At 45.6% G+C, this 19027-nt stretch overlaps 1 protein-coding gene across 4 annotated transcripts in view; it reads right to left on the reverse strand.

The window, feature by feature from the left end:
• Positions 1-19027, reverse strand: part of Dab1 (DAB adaptor protein 1) — a 1102742-nt gene that overhangs the window by 45289 nt on the left and 1038426 nt on the right. The gene's annotated exons all lie outside the window — the stretch shown is intronic.

The following is a 19027-nucleotide window of genomic DNA, read 5'->3' on the forward strand; positions in this document are numbered from 1 at the left end:
TACCCCTTCTCTTTGCTCAACCACCTCTTCTTATCCCAGTAAGCTCAGTGTTCCCTATTTTCCTAAGCCCAGGTAATTGCCACCGCTGCTACGAAACTTCTCCTTCTTAGGAGTTCTCGGTGCCTCAGCTGCACCTAGCTGCTCTATAGCAAGTTCTTTCACTTGTGCAATTTATTCCCCAAATGCCCTGCTCCCCAGGGTCTACTACATAGCATTGCCCAACAGAAATGAATGAATCCATGTTTTAACAAGTGGCTGGCAGCTGGCCAAAACTAACTGTTCTCTTAACTTTTAATTCTATTGTATATATCATGTATTAGAAGAAATGTATAATATCTACCATACATGCATATTTTAATAACCTTGTTTTGGTCTATACATACAAGCTAATTATTCTTTGGATAATGTCCAAGTAGCTCAATGCTAATAGCATCTGTGCCTACTGGCATTCAAACCAAGTCATTGTGCATGAGCAGAGAGATGACAAGGCTTCCTAATTTTGAGCAGGGCTTGCTTGGTTTACTTGTAAACTGCTGTTCGTTTGCCAAAATCACCTTCACTCTGTCCACAGAAATTGTGACTGCTACTTCCTTCATCTCCATCCACAGGATGTGGACGGGGGGGTGGGGGGTGGGGAGGGGGCTCGGGAATCAACGTGCCCAGGACCACTGTCATTTAGAACAAACACCAGTAGACTTTGTCACCTGTCTCCACCAGTGTCTAGCTCACCATGACTTACCCACGGTGACAAGATGAAAAGTTGCCATGTGCAATAACAACAGAAATACTACATACACTACTATTGGCATTGATAATTACTACTATTATTATTTAGCTACAGGTGTGTAGTCTAGGAGACCATGTAATCTATGGTGTGGCCCAGAAGGTTAAGGTTATGTCGCTACATCCTTTATAAATTCACATACTCCTGGGGATTTATGGCTGGGCCCCTACCAACTAGCTCTGGGTCATAACTTTTAATAAAAACATTTTTTAGTGTCCAAAATCTCATTACATCTGTCCAATATAAAAAAGCAAATGGCTTCAGAACATGATGGATGAATTAAATAAATTTGAAAAACAGCCTGTGGTGGAGTCTCATAAAAACCTCACCATGTCCCACATAATGAAAATGTGGGAGGACCTCTAGCATCGGCGTGTGCCTGTCACCTTCCTGGTGACAGAAGACGTGGCCTCTGGGAAGTCGCAGAGGTGAGGCGCTCTGAGTGACTTCTGTACATCCAGAGGAAGCTCAGTCTAGGAATCTGGATAAATATGTGTCCTAGGAGTCATGCAGGTCATGCCACCTCTGGGTCACATGGTTCTGAAACTCAAGGAGCCCCACTTTTCTCCATTTCTAGGTAGGAGTGTGGAGGCATTCTCTGAGTCTTACTGAGACGTGTACATACCTTTTGTTTGGTATTAGGCACAATGTAGATGCTCAACAAATTCTGGCCGTTATTTAGTACCTTCTCCTTTCTCTTGGCTCATTTTAACAACATTTTCACATGTGTTCTTTCATCTGAGGAAACTATTCTTACATGATGTTGGGAACGAGAATGAAGAACCTTTAGTCTGTCCTTGGCTCTATTTCCTCCCCAAGTCTTGTTCCTAGGCAATTTCACCAGACCACCTTTCTTCCTAGTGATATCTTTGATACCTTTGGTCTGCTGCTGTCTTCATACTTTGGCTTGGTCAATGCTCCAGCCTCATTCTACCCTGTAGTGTGAGCTTAGGTGACAGTGAATGCCATCTGGCCAGTGGAGAGGTATTTCTATCCATTGCCCCATTTCCCAGCTGAGACTCACGCCTAGGGCCTAGAATCCATCTCTTGGCTCCCACCCAGCACTTGCTTTACCCACACCTAATACAGGACTTTTGGTTTGGCTTACCAGTTACCCTCAATTCTTGACTTTTCTTCTGGCATTCCCCACACCCCCATTTGCTTTGTGTTTTGCTTTTTAAAAACTCAACAGGGACAACCATACCATGAGCTCAGCATTCTGAAAAGAGATTTCAGGGACTCCATTCTCCCTCACTACTTCATATAGTTCTATCCTGACTCTTGAAGAAGACACTGAAATAAAGTTCTCATGGGGAGTTTCCTTTCCCATAGCAGGGGAACGATGGCTCCACACTGGGCCTTGGGGGGAGAAGGGAGACCAGAGTGATGGCCCTAGTGCAGTAAAAATGACAGTGGATGAGATAGGCTGTGGGGTACAAACATCAAATAGAAGGAAATAATATTTATGGCTGACAAATCAGGAACTTGCCATAGTTTACAATGTAATCTTGGGCTGCATAACACAATCCCATGGGGAGGCGTTTATAAAACTCTGAGATCTGAGCCCCAGCCTCTGTTATGGGATTCTGCTGGAGGCAGAGTGGCAGGTGGTGGTTTTGCCAGGATTCCACAGGTCCTCAGTGAGTCTGATGTGCAGCTGGCTTTTCATATTGCTGTGCTGGGGAATGGATTCTCTTCAGGACTAATCAGTGAGCATCCTACTGGGAGAACCAAAGGCATCCTGATTGATTAGGTAATGGATTAATTAAGGCCTTCAACAAACATTGCTGGTGTATTTCCCACCTGCTAGGACCTAGACAGGTGCTGGAGATACAGTGGTGACTAGTACATGGTCTGTGCTCTCTACAGGGCCATGTGGTGCAGTCCTTGTCACCTGAGGTGGACAGGACCGGGCATATGGGAGAGGACAAGGCTTTTAGATCTAAGCTAGGACCTAGGCCAAGGCTGCAAAAGAATCAATTCGATTATCCATTTAGATGGCCCAGGAGGAATGGATTAACTTAAGTGATTTGTAACTGTGCACAGGTGGGTAGTATTAAGGATGCCTAGTGATTGCCAGCACCCAAACACATGCTACTTCCCCAAGTGCATGATTTAACAAGCACAGTGCATGCTAATTAAGACTAATTCTCATCGGGACAGCCAACAGATTATGCTCCACACCACTTGTAGCAAAGAGGAGACGGGCCACTTTCTACTTCTTAGGAAACAGTCAAGAGAAGCTTTGCTTGGGAAGTGAACTTGGGTAGGGGAAGCTGGGGGAGGATGATGAACTACTGTGTTGGCATGCCATTCCTCTCCAGAGCAGCACTGCCTGGTAGAACCGTCTATGATGGCGGAGAGACCTGTATCTCTCCAGTCCAAGCTGGTGGGAGGCATATGCTGGGTACCACACTGATGCTTGATGGGTCTGAATTGTAAAACTTACTTTGGATTAGTAGCCACAGGTTACAAATGCAGGAGCTAGCACAACTAGACAGAAAATGCATGGAAAAGTAAACGATCAGCCATGCTTCTAGTGCTGGACCCTTTCTACACACCAGGCATCTCCTTCCTTGTGCAATTTCTTCTGTTCTGTTGAAGAATCTCCCACACTTGCATTGACTGGAAATTTTCTTTGGGAGAATTTAGTTCCTTGCTATGTCTAGAGAGTGTCACGAAATCACCAAGTTCAGTTTGCAATGATTGCAACCACCTTCTGGATGGAAGTTTTCTCATTGTCTGGGCTAAGCCAGAGCCAGGCACTGGTGAGTCTTTGAAAGGGAAGTTTCGAATGGAAATTCATGAAGCAAGTTAAGATTCATGTTTCAAGTGGAAATTCATGAAGCCTCATCAACAGTCAAATGAAATAGAACTCCACTTGCTGAGTAAGTGTGCCAAGCTTATGAAATGTAAGCTTGACTCCTACTAGACACAATGCTGTGGTTTAATGGAGGGCCTGGAGATGGTGTGAAGACTTAGCTTTGGAATGATTGAAAACCGGTCTCTAAGTACCCTAGGCTGGGCATCCTTTTGCAGCCAAAAACTCTTCTTCCTCTGGCTATTGTTTCAGGATAGTTCTGAGGAATTTCTGGAAGCTTGACAGACAACATACTTGAATGCAGTAATGAAGATAGTGTCCTCCCTCAAAGGGCATATGGTAGGCTATGTGTTCAGTCCCTCAGACAATAAAACATTTACCCCTGACTTCCTTGAAGTTATACTTTGTTGCTGTTGTTGCTCTTTTGAGACTTTTGACACTGGGTCTTGCTGGTCTGGACCGGTATACAACAAGTCTTGTGGTAATATCCTGCCCCTGCCTTCCAAGACCTAAATGACAAGTGTGTACCACCATGCCTGGCTTGACTGTGCTGGCATTGTGAAACAGGATGAAGGAGACAGAGCTCGTGAGAACACTGAGCTGACCCCAGAGGACTAACATGAAGGAGCAAGGGTGGCCCTGGCAAAGACTGACTCCACACTATTTTCTCACTTTCCTCTCTTATGAAGAAAACCTGACGTGCTAACACTTAAAAGCACAGGGTGGCTTAAAAGAGAAAAGGATGGTTTTAGGAGATGGGGACATGGAAAGAGATGCAGGAACAGTAGCTTCAGTACAAAAGTGCTACCCAGTGTCTGGCCACATCTTCTGGGAAGCCCCTTTTGGTCCTAGAGCCGAGTGTCCCTCCCCAGCCCCCCCCCCCCCCGAAACAGGGATGATGGTGTGTGCTTGCAAAATGGGTGTGCAGGGAAGAATAGTGAAGGGGCTGCATGGCAGACAGCAGCCTGCAGGGCACAATCTCAGAGTGCCAGTTCCTTTGAGTCCTCAACCTAAGTGTTGGAGAGGTGTGAGCCTCAACCAGCATTCTCTGTGTTTCTGCTCAAGGTAAAAACTGGTTCTGATATTCCCTTCCTGGGGCCCACTGGCCACTCAGCATAAGCCTCCAAAAGCCATGACCAAAATCTACCTTTCCTCTTTCTAATATCAGTCACTTCCAGAGTTTTACTGCAGCAAAGCACAGGTGACAAAAGGATGAGGGTGAGAAGGTGTCAGGTGTGGGAACACCTGGGAAGTGCTGGTTCCGGGGAACAAGGTCAGCTGCAGAAGACACAGCCTTTCAGACATAGACATTGCAAGTTTCTGCTTGTGACCTTTCCCCCGGTTTTGAACAGTAACCAAAGTGGACTGCTCCTGCTCTGCCCCCCACACACCCTTCGCTTCTCCATTCTTCTTCCCACCTTTGAAACTTAGAAATGAGGGAGAGAGCAGCGAGAAGCATCTGGAAGAGTCCCAAGCAGAGGGAGAAAGAAGTGGACTGGACCTGACCATGAGAGAAACAGAAGCAGAGCAAAGACATAGAGATGGGGGTGGAGGTGGTGGAGGGAGAAAAGGGGAGAGAAAAGGGGAGGGGCAGGGGAGAGAGAGAGAGAGAGAGAGAGAGAGAGAGAGAGACCTACAGAGACAGACAGACAAAGTGAGGGTGAACCAAGAAAGACGAGTACCCACGATACTAAGGGAACATGGAAGCCAGCATTCACTTCGGTGTGCTACTAGGCACCACAGATAGAAATTCGTCCCTTCTGCCAGTGATAAGGGAAGTGACCCCTTTGGTAGAGGGGAATCTGCTTCACAAGTTCCTGAGGAATGTTAGCTTTTGTCAAACTGCCAGGATTTGTCCTTTGGGTGTGACAAAGAAAGACTCTAGTTTTCATGCCTAAATGTTCTCACGCATGTCCAGTGTAGAAGTATACATGGGGCTAAGGTTTATGGAACCATTTCAAGGCTGCCAATGATTCTCATTACAGGTGAGATACCAACAGCAGATTTTCAGTGACAAAGGGAAGGGACTGTGGAGGCAGCGATACCTGCTATGTGACATGTGTTCCTCCACACCATATCCACCAAGCATCTATGATCCACCAAGCGTCTATGGACATGGACTTGCCCTTCTATCATGCAGAGAAACAAGAGAAAGCAGGACATTCACACAGAGTCATGGTTGTGAATGAGACAGTGCACAGCCCAGTGCACGTGTGCCCACTGAAAGCGCATGGCATATCTGAGCTCAGAGTACTACTTCTCCTCCCTCTCCTCTACCATTAAACACATAGCACCTACCTTGGTCTCTGCAGGAGGGTGAAGCTGGATGCATTGAAAACTTCGAGCCATAGTATATTAGGGGCTGGATGGTGGTGACATTGTGAACATAAAAGACACTGGGGGGGGGGAGGCGGTGTGTGATGCAGCTATTTTAGTGATGATGGCAAGAGAAGGTGGTGATGGGCCTAGGTAGAAATGCTGAGAAACCTGAGGCTGTGCAGTTGTCGAGGAGTTATGGGAAGGACTGTGCAGACTTCTGGGACCTACAGTGACATCATCTAGGGGCCAGAAAATAAGGAGGACTTATTGAGTTTCCTGACCTCTCCTGTGGCTGGAGGAACAGGCTAAGAGATGCCTGTGCTGCTTTTAATGACTTTAGACAGAACAAGTGGACTTGTATGGGTCCAAGGAGCTCAGAAGACTAGAAACCAAAGGAGAATGGTTCCCAAAAGCTTGAAATTCTTTCAAACTCTTTCTTCCTTTCTCTCTTCTCCTTTTAAAATTCTATTATCATATGTTCACATTAGCCAAAACTCAAGGAGTTTTCAAAACCTCCTAACAAGATTTGGCATGGCTTCAGGACTCTGCAAAGGGAGTGAATCAGAGTCACAGGAATGTGAAATTGGCTCCTGTCAGCAGGCTGACAGGCTCTCGGCCCACTTTTCAGGAAGAGGGCAGGACACACAGCAGAGTCCATCACTTTCCTCCGTGCTGTGTCTTCTTGGGGAGACCACTGCTGAGGTCCAGATGGTCCCCAAATGGTAACAAGAAATATTGGATGAAGTTGAGACCAAGCCGAGTGGCAGAGGCAGAATCCAAGCAAATCAGAGGCAATCACAAACGGAGAGATGTCACAGCAAAGGAAAAAATAGCCAGCAGCCTTTGCCTGCTGCTCTGACAGCCGCTCCTTGCAACATGGTTTCCCCTCCTTCTCCACAGGACAGCAGCTTACAGACAGGGAAATTCATTTCACTATTTGTTCCTTCCTCTTGGATTTACTTTTCACGGTATGAATCTAGCGACCTCCAGAATGCCCTGGGTGTCTACCACTAGTCAGGCACCAAGAGGCCCTTGAACTGCCCCTCTGAGCTAGAGCAAGTGAGGTTAGGGAAAACTGAAGATGACTAACTCTAGCTGCTGTAAGGGGACTGTCACAACAAGGGAACCATATTGAGCAGTTTTACAGAGACTGTGCAGTTTCCAGTCATGATGCCATTCATAGAACAGAAGCCAACACCAGCCACTGGGAATAGCCAAGGAAAGCTTTCTGTCATTCTCAGAACAGATCTGTCCACTCATCCTTTGACTTCCTTGTGGTAGCATTAGGGAGATGCTCATCTCCTGAGGTCACGTTGAATTTCTTCTTCCTGTCTTAGTAATGGTTACCACTGCTGTGTTGAAACACCACAACCAAAAGCAAGTTGGGGACAAATCAGGACAGGAACTCAAACAGGGTAGGAAGGCAGAAGCTGATGCAGAGACTGTGGAGGGGTGCTGCTTACTGGCTTGCTCCTTGTGGCTTGCTCAGCCTACTTTCTTACAGAACCCAGGACCACTAGTCCACGGATGGCACCACCCCCAATGGGCTCTGCCCTCCTACATCAATCACTAATTAAGAAAATGCCTTACAGGCTTGCCTACAAGCCAGTCTTACGGAAGCATTTTCTCAATTGAGGTCCCCTCCTCTCAGGTGACTTTAGCTTGTGTCATGTTGACATAAAGCCATCCAGCACATTTCCCAAGCTTGTTTTTGGCTCATCTTCTGGTTTCTACACAGCTGGCAACACATGTCTAGAATCCAAACCTACAGGGGTATAGGTTATGCGTGTGAGTTAGTTCCTCCTGTTATGGTAACATGAGTTTGAGAAGACCAACTTAGAAAAGGCAGAGCTGGCTTTGGTGGCACATGCCTGTGACCCTAGCTACAAACGTGGGGTCAGCTGAGCTACAGACTGAGACATTGTCTCAAGAAAGCTATCTAGATAAATACAAGGTTCATTTTGACTCATAAGCTTAGAGGTTCCTGTCTATGATTTATTGCTCCCGTTGCCTTTGGCCAATGGCCCGTCATAGAAGAACTGTGTGAAAGAGATAAACCACCCCCTTATGGTCAGGAAGCAGAAGGCAAGAGTGGAGGAGTGTACAGTTCTAGAGTTCCCTTTGAGGGAACTTCCAGTGCTCCCAAGACCCCTGGTGGGCACCACCTCCTACACTCCCATGCTGTGACCTCCAGGCATTCATGAGGAAGTGTTGATTCTCTGTCTAGACCCTATTCTGGTCTACCTGCCTCCATCTGCGTACGGCCTTCCTTTGGCCTGAGCTGTGGTCTCCATTCTTACCTCTTATCGACCGAAGACTGCATCTGGTGGGTCTTTCATCACACTTGGTGTAATTTCTAACCTTTCCTCCAACTTGGGGACTGTGCACACACAGGAGGTCACAATTTCTGAACTCCTCCACCATATTCTCTGTCCTGCCGTGTTACAGACTATGGTCCTGTCTTTCATCTCTTCCCCCACCATATAACAGTTATTTCCAGTCTTAGGCCTTTTTCTTACCCATCCTTATCCCGGCACAATCTGTCTCTAGTTGATTTCTTGTCCTAATTCAGATCCTAGCATGGTTGTTACCTTCGGGAGAGACCTTCTCTGTACCACTGTTTGATTTATTGGGGGCATTCCCTGAGGTTTGTTTATCTGTCTGTTGGTGGTCTTACCATGGAAGGAGACCTGGCTGGCTCTAAGAAGGAACATGGGCTGACTTGTAAGTTTCCTGTTTTTATCACAGTGCCCGGCACACAGGAGGAGTTCAACAATCTCTGTGGAATTGATGAAGGATAAATGCTTCAAGAATGGTTTCAGGAGGTGACTTCCAGTATGGCAGACACTACACTGTTATAACAAAAAGGATGCTGCACACTCTTGCAGGAACAGTGGATTTGTCATTCTGAAACCTGGACCCCTGTGTTTATTTCCTTTCCTACTTGTTCTCTAGTCCTGGGTTACCTTGGAGGACTGTGTAGCTAGATGAATAAAGATGGTATAACTGACCTTGCATGGATGTGTTTCCCTACATATTGCAGCATGTGTTCTGTGAGACTCTTTAAGTAAAGGAATCTACATATGTTAGGTAGAACCACAGTTGTTCAGCACTGGTATTCTGGTTTTGACAAGTTTTCTCTCTCTCTCTCTCTCTCTCTCTCTCTCTCTCTCTCTCTCTCTCTCCACTCAAATCACATGAACTATTTAATGTAGACTAGAGAGGAGTCAAGGGACCAAGCAGTAACATTAAGGCCTCATGTCTTCTTGGCCTGGCAGAAGGTTGAACAGGACAGTGTTAATTCCAGCTGATACTCAGAATTCCTCTATGTGCAGTATACACTATTCTAAGTGCTTTCATGTAGTAACTAATTTAATTATCACAACTGATGCGGGCACCATTACCACCCTCATTTTCAGAGTAGAAATGGAAGCATAGAAAGCCTAATAACTTGCCATGGGTCGCACAACTGAAAACAGCAGAGTACATAGTTTTACCAACGTAGGATAGCTTTGTAATATGCACTCCTAAGATTCAGGCTATAGTGTGGATAGCACAAGGTAGATAGTGACCTATGTCATAAGACCAAGGTATTTGGCAAGAGTCTCGAAGAAACAAGCATGAGGACCATTTAGGAGCCTGCCCTAGCACAGGACAACCTGGCCCTATTTGGAAGGTATGGTCAGCTGATATGCAAGATATGCAACTGATATGTCAGTTCCCCAGAGATGCTCAAGGAAGAGGGCCAGGACCCCTGGTGAAGGTTCAAAGAACAACATGGAAGCAGCCAAAGGAACAAGCCAGAGAGACTGGATAGCACAGGAAAAGTGGGGAGAGACCCCAAACTGTGGGCTGACAGTGTGCAAGGTAGGAACGAGGGCTGCCCTAGAGATAAGGATGGCGACAATGCTAACTCACAGGAAAGAAAATGATGGGAAGCTGACAGGAGTACAGGCAGAATTGGATAACGTAAGTGTCATAAGTGGATGTCTGTCATAGGAGACCTAGAGACAGACTGTTGCCCTCTACTGTTGGCATCTTGGACTCAGTCTTTTTTATGTACACCATAGCTACAATAGCTACAATGTTAATTAAACTGCATAAACCCATGGAGGATTAAAGTCCTGTGTGGGGGCTTTGGAGGCCTCATAGAAACACACATGGTTTATCATATCTATGGAGGCAGGGAAGGAAGTCTAAACAGTCACACAGCATAGACCTGCCATGCAGTCTTTGGAATCACAGAAGGAGGGAACTGTGGAGAGCCGAGCACAGCCCTGACCCCGGCAAGAACTCCAGCAAATGCTGGCTTCTTGTTTCCTTTCCAAGCTGCTACAGAAGATAAGCTCTGTTTTCTCCAGTAGGGCCTGCCCCTGACATATATATTCTCGGCCTCACGATCCTTCATTTAGCTCTTGTTCTTTCTTCTCTGAAGAGAGTTTGTTCATTACTCTTCTGTAACCACTAATAACGGCAGTTAGGGGGAAAGAAAGAAGCACATGGGATGATTTATCCAGAGCGGCGGAATTACTGTATGGAGAGAGAAGGAGCGTCAGCACCGATGGATATTTATGGGGAAGCTGTATATTACGGCTTTGCTCGTTAAGATGCTGTAGTTAAGATTCTGGGAATGTTAATGATCTGTATTAGAGGAATAATGACGGATTCACAGTGGCGGCAGCAGCAGTTAACAGATACCCCACACACAGATCTTCTAGTCACTTGATGAATGCCACAGAAGGAGCAGGCACACAGGACACCTGCGCATAAAAGAGTTACAGTCCTTCCTTCTGCACAGGAAGTGCCACCCACAAAAAAGCAGCAGGAGCAAGATGGCCAGGAGCCTGCTCTAGCTTTTGGGTCTCAAGCATTTTTGTTTTAGAGGCCATGTGGTCCAGCAGGAAAACAAACCAGTTTGAGGTAGGGCAGCCCCAGCCCCTGGTTTGTTCAAGCCAGACCTTGTTTATGCCTGTTGTCTTGACATGATTGTTGATAGCGACCCTTCTCCCCGTTCAGTTTGGAAGTGGACCAGTTTGGAGGATAAACTAGGTCACTCTAGCTTTAGGGTTAAAGAGGTGGATGAGAGAGACAACTTAGCTCTGCTTCCTCTGGCTGTACTCAGCAGATTTAATGCCCGTGTTCCTCAGCATCACGCTGGGTCTGGAGGACACCCACTGTTATAGTACTTTGGGACAATTTTGAGATAACAATGCATGGTGTCTAGCACAGTGGGGTGTTCAATATTTGTTATTGATACTTGTTTGTCATCCCTGCTGTGGTGGCTTGAAAACTGGCTTCCAAGGACTCTGTCTGGTATTTGAGAAACTGGTCCCTAGTTGGAAGTAAGTTTAGGAGTACATCTTTGCTGGGGGACGTGGAACACTGATGCCAGGCTTTTGAGCTGACACAACCCCACCCTATTTCCAGTTTGCTCTCTCTGCCTTCTGCTTTTAGAAGACCTGTGATGTCTCAGTTTCCTGCTCCTGGCTGCCTGTTACTTGATGCTATGCCTCTATGCCACGGCAGACTCTTATGCTTCTGCAAGCAAAATAAACTCTTCCATAAGTCACTTTTGATCATGAAGTTTTATCACAACAACAGCAGCAGCAGCAACAACAACAACTCTAACTAATGTGCTTGCCATGAAGGACTGATTATGTCTCCTCCTCCCCTGACTAATGGGCTAAAATCCTAGCTTTCAATATGGCTTTCTCTCCTTCTCCCTCTCTCCCTGCCTCCTCTTCCCTAGCCCGTAAGCACAGGCCATGGTAGGATGCAATCTACAATGCAGGGACAGTTTACATCTTGATCTGGGACTCTGCAGCCTACCCAGGTTGTAAATACAGTTGCTTCTATTGTGTAGGCCACCACCCTGCCTCTGGTGCTTTGCTCTGGCAGCTCAAGTGGATGCCACACAACCCCAAGAGTCATCTTTGGCACTACAGCAGGTTCAACACCATCAGGGATGCCATAGCCCAGCGCTCTCCACACCCATTCTAGCAGATTACAAACACCCTAGCAACTGAGGCAGGAGTCACTCATGCTCACATCTTAAAGCCTGTGTTAGAGTTTACATAATGGCTCACAATAATAATTATGACCACTGTTTACTGAGCACTTACTATGCACCAGGCACGACTATAAATGTCTAATATGAATTATTCATTTAAAACTCAAAAAAACTCTGTGAGGCAGGTGGCACAGCCATTATCCATGCTTCACAGGTGGACACACTGAGGCAAAGGGAAGTCACAGTTGGCACAGCTGGTAAGTGAGGGAACCAAACTGAAGCCCAGCTCGCTGGGCTGCAAAGCTCACACTCAACTGCATTCCTCTATCCTCTGCCAGTTCTATCTAGTTTGTGACACAATGCTACAGTAATGGAACGTCTTCTCTCATTCCATCCCCACAATAACACAAGGAAGTGGCTCTGTGTGCTGTGTCAACCGGTCACTAGAAAATCCAGGAATTTGCTGAGACTTGTACACCTAAGAAATAGAAGGTCCTGATCTACTCCCAATCTCCTGGTCTCTCTGTTGTCACTGCCTCCCAACTTATAAAAAATCCAAGTTCAAGATAGGAAATACTGCAAAGGACCTCTGCTTCTGCCTTTGCATTTCCATCTACAGAATCATTGAGCAGGACCCCTCTGGACAATGGCTTCCAGACTTTTCTCCCTCCATCTCTTCCCTTCTAGAATTTTCTATGCTTTAGAGCATATCTTTCCGACAGTGTACTCCTACTGAGGAAGTCTTGAAGGTCCAACTTGGCCTCAGCCATCTCTCCCCTTTGGTCTGCTTCGATAGTATCCTGCCCAGCATGTTTCATATCGATAAAGGCTTCTGGGTTTTACAAAGAGTCTGAGGAGCACCCCCTTGGGATCCAGGGTCAGGCATTTTACCAGAGGAATGGAGTAGCCATTGTTTTATTCAGATATGATTCTCCAATGCACAACCTGAAAACATGATACCAGGCAGATACACAGGTGACACTCACTCCTTTCAAGAACACTGCCATCCATTGAAGATGAGTTTCAGGTGGGACTAAACAAGTGGGCTGCCTAAAACCCTGCTGGACTCCACTCTCCACTAACTCAACCCAGGTTTTCTACCTTGAGAGAAAAAGCTAGACTTCACTCAAATGGATAACTTTATACAACCCAAATGGAAAAGTCACTGAGAAAGATGCAAAGGATTTCTGCTCTCTTTGGCTACAATATGAAGACAGCTGTTGGTATGACATATGCATGAATGAGCACAGATTTAGAGACACAGATCTGGGTGTTCAGAAGTGACAAATCTCAACAGGAAGGGGAGGGCCCCTGGTCCTTTACTTGCGTTACTCCAGTTCCCAAAGCTCAGTGTCTCAAGTGTAGCACAGCTCTGGATGGTTTTCCAGATCTACTCACTACCCCATCTGACCAACTTAGCTCTTTCCTCTCCAGTCTTACTTCTACATGGACTTCACAGAGGTAGTCACTTGCCTTGACCACTCTGCCCTAAGAATCAGTCTTGCCCTTTCTCTACCTTATATTGTAGGGGAAACTCTCTCTCTCTCTCTCTCTCTCTCTCTCTCTCTCTCTCTCTCTCTCTCTCTCTCTGTCTCTCTCTCTCCTCTGTCTCTCTCTCTCTCTCTCTCTCTCCTCCTCCTCCGTCTCTCTCTCTCCTCCTCCTCCGTCTCTCTCCCTCTGTCTCTCTCCTCTGTCTGTCTGTCTGTCTGTCTCTCTCTCCTCTGTCTCTCTGTCTCTCTCTGTCTGTCTGTCTGTCTGTCTCTCTCTCTCCTCTGTCTCTCTCCTCTCTGTCTCTCTCTCTCTCTCTCTGTCTCTCTCTGTCTGTCTCTCTCTCTCCTCTATCTCTCTCTCTGTCTCTCTCTGTCTCTCTGTCTCTCTCTGTGTGTGTGTGTGTGATTCTATACAGACATCTCTGCTCAGTCCCTTGACAATGAGTTTCCACCTATGTTGATCAGTAGGAGACAGCAGGTGGAGACTGCACACTGCCCAGGTGTCTGCCACAGTGACTGTGAGTGGCTGAGTCTCCAGCCTGCTGTTAGCCTCCGCAGACAGCTCCTCTCTCTCTCTCTATGGGCAGCCTCAGGTCCCAGGTTCTGCTAAGTCTACTTCTTCCTTTCCTTGGCCCTTTCTAACTATTACTAATCTGGGCTATCCAATTGCCTTAGTAGGCTAGGCTTTTCTGCTCCTCTAGTAACTTGCAACTCACAATAAATTCTCTCTACTAAGCTACCTGGCATGTTTCCCTGAGTCTCTTGATGGTTGCACCTAGATGATTGTATTAGCACTTTAATTGTCTCCCCACCTGCTAAGCCACCTGCTGCAGGCCACCAGACAGGCACAGAAAAACATGGGCCAAACCAAACCAGAAAGCACTAGAATCCTCCTGATACATCCCAATTCCCCAGCTTAGTCAGGACCTTTGCTTGCTAGGGCAAGCTTCCTCTAGTGTCCCTGTTCTTTGCTTCAATGGAAACACTCTGTGGCCTGGCCATTTGAGGTGACCCATCAGTTTCTGAGATATGCCAGACTTTTCTTCTCCCATTTTAACACTCTAGAATACTCAGTTCTCTCTTTCTTAAATCTATTTCTATTTCTCCAATGACAAACTCCTCTGGTCTACAAGACTCCACTGCAAGTGCATGTCCTGGCTGAGGCCTTCATTCAACTTCCCCAGGCAAAGCTTTCTGCCTTCTACCAGACTCCTGCAGCTTCTTGTACATTGTTTCTTGTGGCCTTGGTTATTTGTATTAATCATTATTTTCTATGCCTGGCCTTTGCTAACTGTCAAGCTTCTTCATTGACCTATCTTTTCCAGCTTTATACTGACAGAAAACAAAATATTGTCTCAAAGGTAGGGGGGGCCACACTAAATATTTGCTCACTAAATGAATGAATGAATGAGATTGTAAGAGAGTGCATTAATCCGAGCGGTCATGGTACATGCCTTTAATCCCGGAACTTCGGAGGCAGAGGCAGGAGGGTCTCAGTGAGTTCAAGGCCAGCCTGGTCTATGGAACTAGTTCCAGGACTACCAGGGCTTCACAGAGAAACTCTGTCTTGAAAATGCCAGAGAAGGAGGGAGAGAGGGTGGGAGGGGGGGTGGGGGAGAGATTATTAAAGAGGTCTCATAATCTGTTAAGAGTTCTAGGCTCTGGGAGTAAAAGTAAGAAAGGTGTCTATCAGTGGGGTATTACAAGTACAAGACCAATGGAGATTTTCTCCCATGTCTATCACAACTGTTTGGCAAGAATTTGGATTTTTGGGTGAGTTTACATCCGAAGTCTCCTTTCAATCCATGGGGATTCAAGATTCTGCTTCAGGATAACTTTTCGTAAGCAATTCTAAAAGGAAGTCCACCTAAGGAACATTGGAATGAGCCACTTTACCCCCTTTTAAACTCATGGATTCAAAAATTATGTCCACCGAAGGAACATCTGAAGGGGCCACCTTCCCCTTCACATCTGTAAATGCATGGATTCAAAAATTATGTCCACTGAAGGAACATCTGAAGGGACCACCTTCCCCTTCACATCTGTAAATGCACGGGTTCAGCTTCCCTTCCCTCCTTCGGTTCCTCCTCTTGTGTGACATCTCTGTTAACTGCCTTGCAATAATTATAATTTCTGTACAATGTGGTGCTTAATGAGGAAGTGAAACTGACAAATGTTCAGAATAGATTTAATCCAATTATGCAACATCTTGATCCAGATTTCCAACTAAAGGAAAAACCAACTGGCGAACTGTGTGAATGAAAATTTATTTGCCATAAAAGATGGGAGTTGCAGGGGGGAAACAGTGAATAGTTGTCAAGAGAATTCTTGCAATTCTTCACTTTAATGGATTGACTCTTCCTACATTTGTAGCTGAGAAGCTGAATTAAAACTTTGAACAGGGAGAATCACACATATGCTGGCTGTTGGGGCACAGGGGCCTCCTACAGACATGTACAGCGTGCGGAGTAGAAGAGGCAACTGTGGCAAAGTGAGAATTTTCCTGGTTCTCAGAAGTGAGGCTTCCTCCAGTAGGATTTGTTCCTTGGCATCTAACAGATGTCTCTTTAACATCAGCAGACTGCAGTAGTCTGCTTGGCAGAGTGAAGTTACAGGAGTAAAGGTAACATGATCTCCTCATCTGAAGCTCTGTCTAAATGAGGAGAGAGGTGGTTGAAGCCAGCCAGGAGTGTTAGGCCTCAGGAGGCAAGATTAATATTTATAAACATACTAGAAACAAAGGATGTGAGGAGACAGATGTGAGACCCAGGTACTGATTCACAGCAGGGTAAAAGGGAGGATCCAGAGAGTAGAGGAGCAGCCCAGTGGGCAGAGTGGGCCTAACATGTTGGAAGCCTTGGTTTGATCACCAACACTTTATAAACTGGGTGGTAGCACAGAGAACCCCTTTCCCCACACTTCAAAAGTAGAAGCATCAAGATCTGGAGTTCAAGGCCTTCCTTGGACTCAGGTGGTTCTCATTGGACTACATAATGCACTTAGCAGCCCGAGACCCTAACCTGCACATATTATGCACGCACCTCACTCCAAACACTGCAGTTTAGCAGCCTGTTAGACACCTAGGCCCTCCAACCCCTGCATCAAGCTCCCCATATCCCCCTCTCTGAACAATGGAATAAGTCTCCCTGCCTTAATGGTCTCATCTAGAAAAATAATAAAACTGATAAAAACACATCATGTTTCATTGAAAATTGTGTGGCTGCCCAAGTCACACAAACTAGGGTTTGATTCTTGGCTCTGTCATTTACCAGTTCTGTGAGTGTGGGTGATGGAGCCCACACATCCGGTTTTCTGCATGTGGTAACAGCACTCACCTCCTAGGCTCATGATAATGGAGGACAATAAATGAAATCCAGAGCCCAGGCTGCCCACAGTATATAACAGATGCTCTGTAAATTCTAGCTACTTTTTTTCACAGCTAAATTAGCCTTAAATTCCTAGTACATATGGTTAGTGCCTGGCACTATAAAACCAAGGAAGGAACTGAATTGCAGGTTGAACGTCAAATCCCATTCCTGGGATGTTTATCACTTCCAGTGTGGCTCCTTTTTCAGGGCACTCAGATCTACCGCCCTAATCTCAGGCTTTCTTGAAGGAAGCTAGGAAGGAATGTAATTTCTAGATAGCTGTTCCTTGGCGGAAGCTTGCTCAAGGAGTTGACTTGATTAGCACCCGATAAACTGCTTCACATCTAAAGCACTAACTTCACAGGACAAACCCATCATTCATTGCTGTGTGCCTCAGAGTGTGCCCCTGTGAGTCAGGGAGAGAAAGAAAGCAAGAATGAGCCTCAATTATGTCTGATTTGGCAGCAGAGACATTAGGAGAAGCTTAAAGAATAAACACTGCCCACTTTAGATGGACATGGGACCTAATGGAACATGAATAGGTGAGTAATTTTGAACCACACTAGGGCAGTTTCCTTCACAATGAGGAACCATCTATGTTGCTCCAATATCTTACGAGAAGTGGGCTGTCCACTCAGTGAAGCTGCCTCAACCTGTGGGCATCAGCTCTGATGGTCTAAAAGGTCCTTGTCTTGAGCCCACATTTACTGGCTCTTGTCATGTCACTGCTGTCTCATCTCTTAGTCATAAAATAGAGGCAATAAAGATCACTTGAGGCAGCGAGCATCAGGAGTAGCTTAGCAACCTGGGACTCTATCTGGTCTGAGCTATACACACACGCCTCCTGTAATAATGCACTTAGCAGCCTGAGACTCTTACGTGCACATACTACACACGCACCTCACTCCAAACACTGCAGCCTGTCAGACACCTAGGCCCTCCGTCCCCTGCATCAGGCTTCCCACAAACCTCTCTCTGAACAACAGAATAAGTCTCCTTGCCTTAACGATCACCAAACTGAGATCCTTACTCAAACTTACTCAGGTTGTGTCTTGGTATAGAAGTCAGGAAAGCAGCAGATCTGGGCTAAACTGATAGTGTGTGTGTGTGTGTGTGTGTGTGTGTGTGTGTGTGTGTGTACATAAGGTAAACTGTGTTCTCAAGGTGAATTTTTGGTAAAAAAGACTCCTATTTACCTTATGTCTGTGTACTGTGCATGTAATTAAAATCATATGCATCATGGGAAAGGGCATGGCCTGTAGAGGAACAGTTATATAACTTAATCAAAATAGATCACCCCTAAACCTCACTTCTTAGTAACCAAATTCTTTTTTTTCTCTTCTTTTTTCTTTCTTTCTTTCTTTCTTTCTTTCTTTCTTTCTTTCTTTCTTTTTTTCTTTCTTTCTTTCTTTTTTTTTTTTTTGTACCTCATAAAAGAAGGCCTTCCACAGAAATCAGGGACCCTGTGTCTTGGCACTCATATGATCCACTGTCTATTGTAACAGTGAATTCTTCTTTAATCTGTGATGTTGCTACATCTGAATACAATTTCCTTGCCACTTGGTAATCTACATATACCTTTATTTTATTCTTAAATAAGAAGGCAAGAATGTGGAAAATACCCAGTCCAGACCCTGGCTACTGCTAACTGCACCCTTCTTGGTACTTACTTTACTAGGGTCTCTTGCAAGCAGCTCTATTCTATTTGCAGACAGTGATTTCACATGCACTGACCCTCCCAGGGGTGAGGTGTCAGAAGATGATGGTCAGTGCTTTCATTATACAGAGGGGGAGAAATTGCTTCAGGAATGTGAAGAAACTGAGAAAGATCTTAATGAAAGTAAGGAAGAATTTTGGGGAGGCATCTAATTGTTCCTTTGGTTCTAAATCCATGTTTCATTTCAAGGCAATTAATGCCCAATCTAAGGTATCAATTTGACCATCTTCTTATTTGCCATCATGCCAAGACTCTTAAGAATCTCAGTGAGGCTGATTTTTGAAGGCTGGGAAGTGAGAGCAGATTCTGAAAGAATTCACAATTATTACTGATAATCGAAAAGCCTTTAATGCCTAACACTACGTACTATATAAGAGTTTTAAGTGAGGGGCAATTACAAGGTTCAGCATAAAAGATTTTTTTTTAAGGCATAAAAATGTTACAAAGGGGAATAAGGACCAGGAAGAAGAAAAGCACTGTTTCTCATGTGCTTTTCTTAAGATGACACGAAGGTTTGG

The sequence above is a fragment of the Arvicanthis niloticus genome, chromosome 5 (genome assembly GCF_011762505.2).
Source record: "Arvicanthis niloticus isolate mArvNil1 chromosome 5, mArvNil1.pat.X, whole genome shotgun sequence".
NCBI classification, from domain to species: domain Eukaryota; kingdom Metazoa; phylum Chordata; class Mammalia; order Rodentia; family Muridae; genus Arvicanthis; species Arvicanthis niloticus.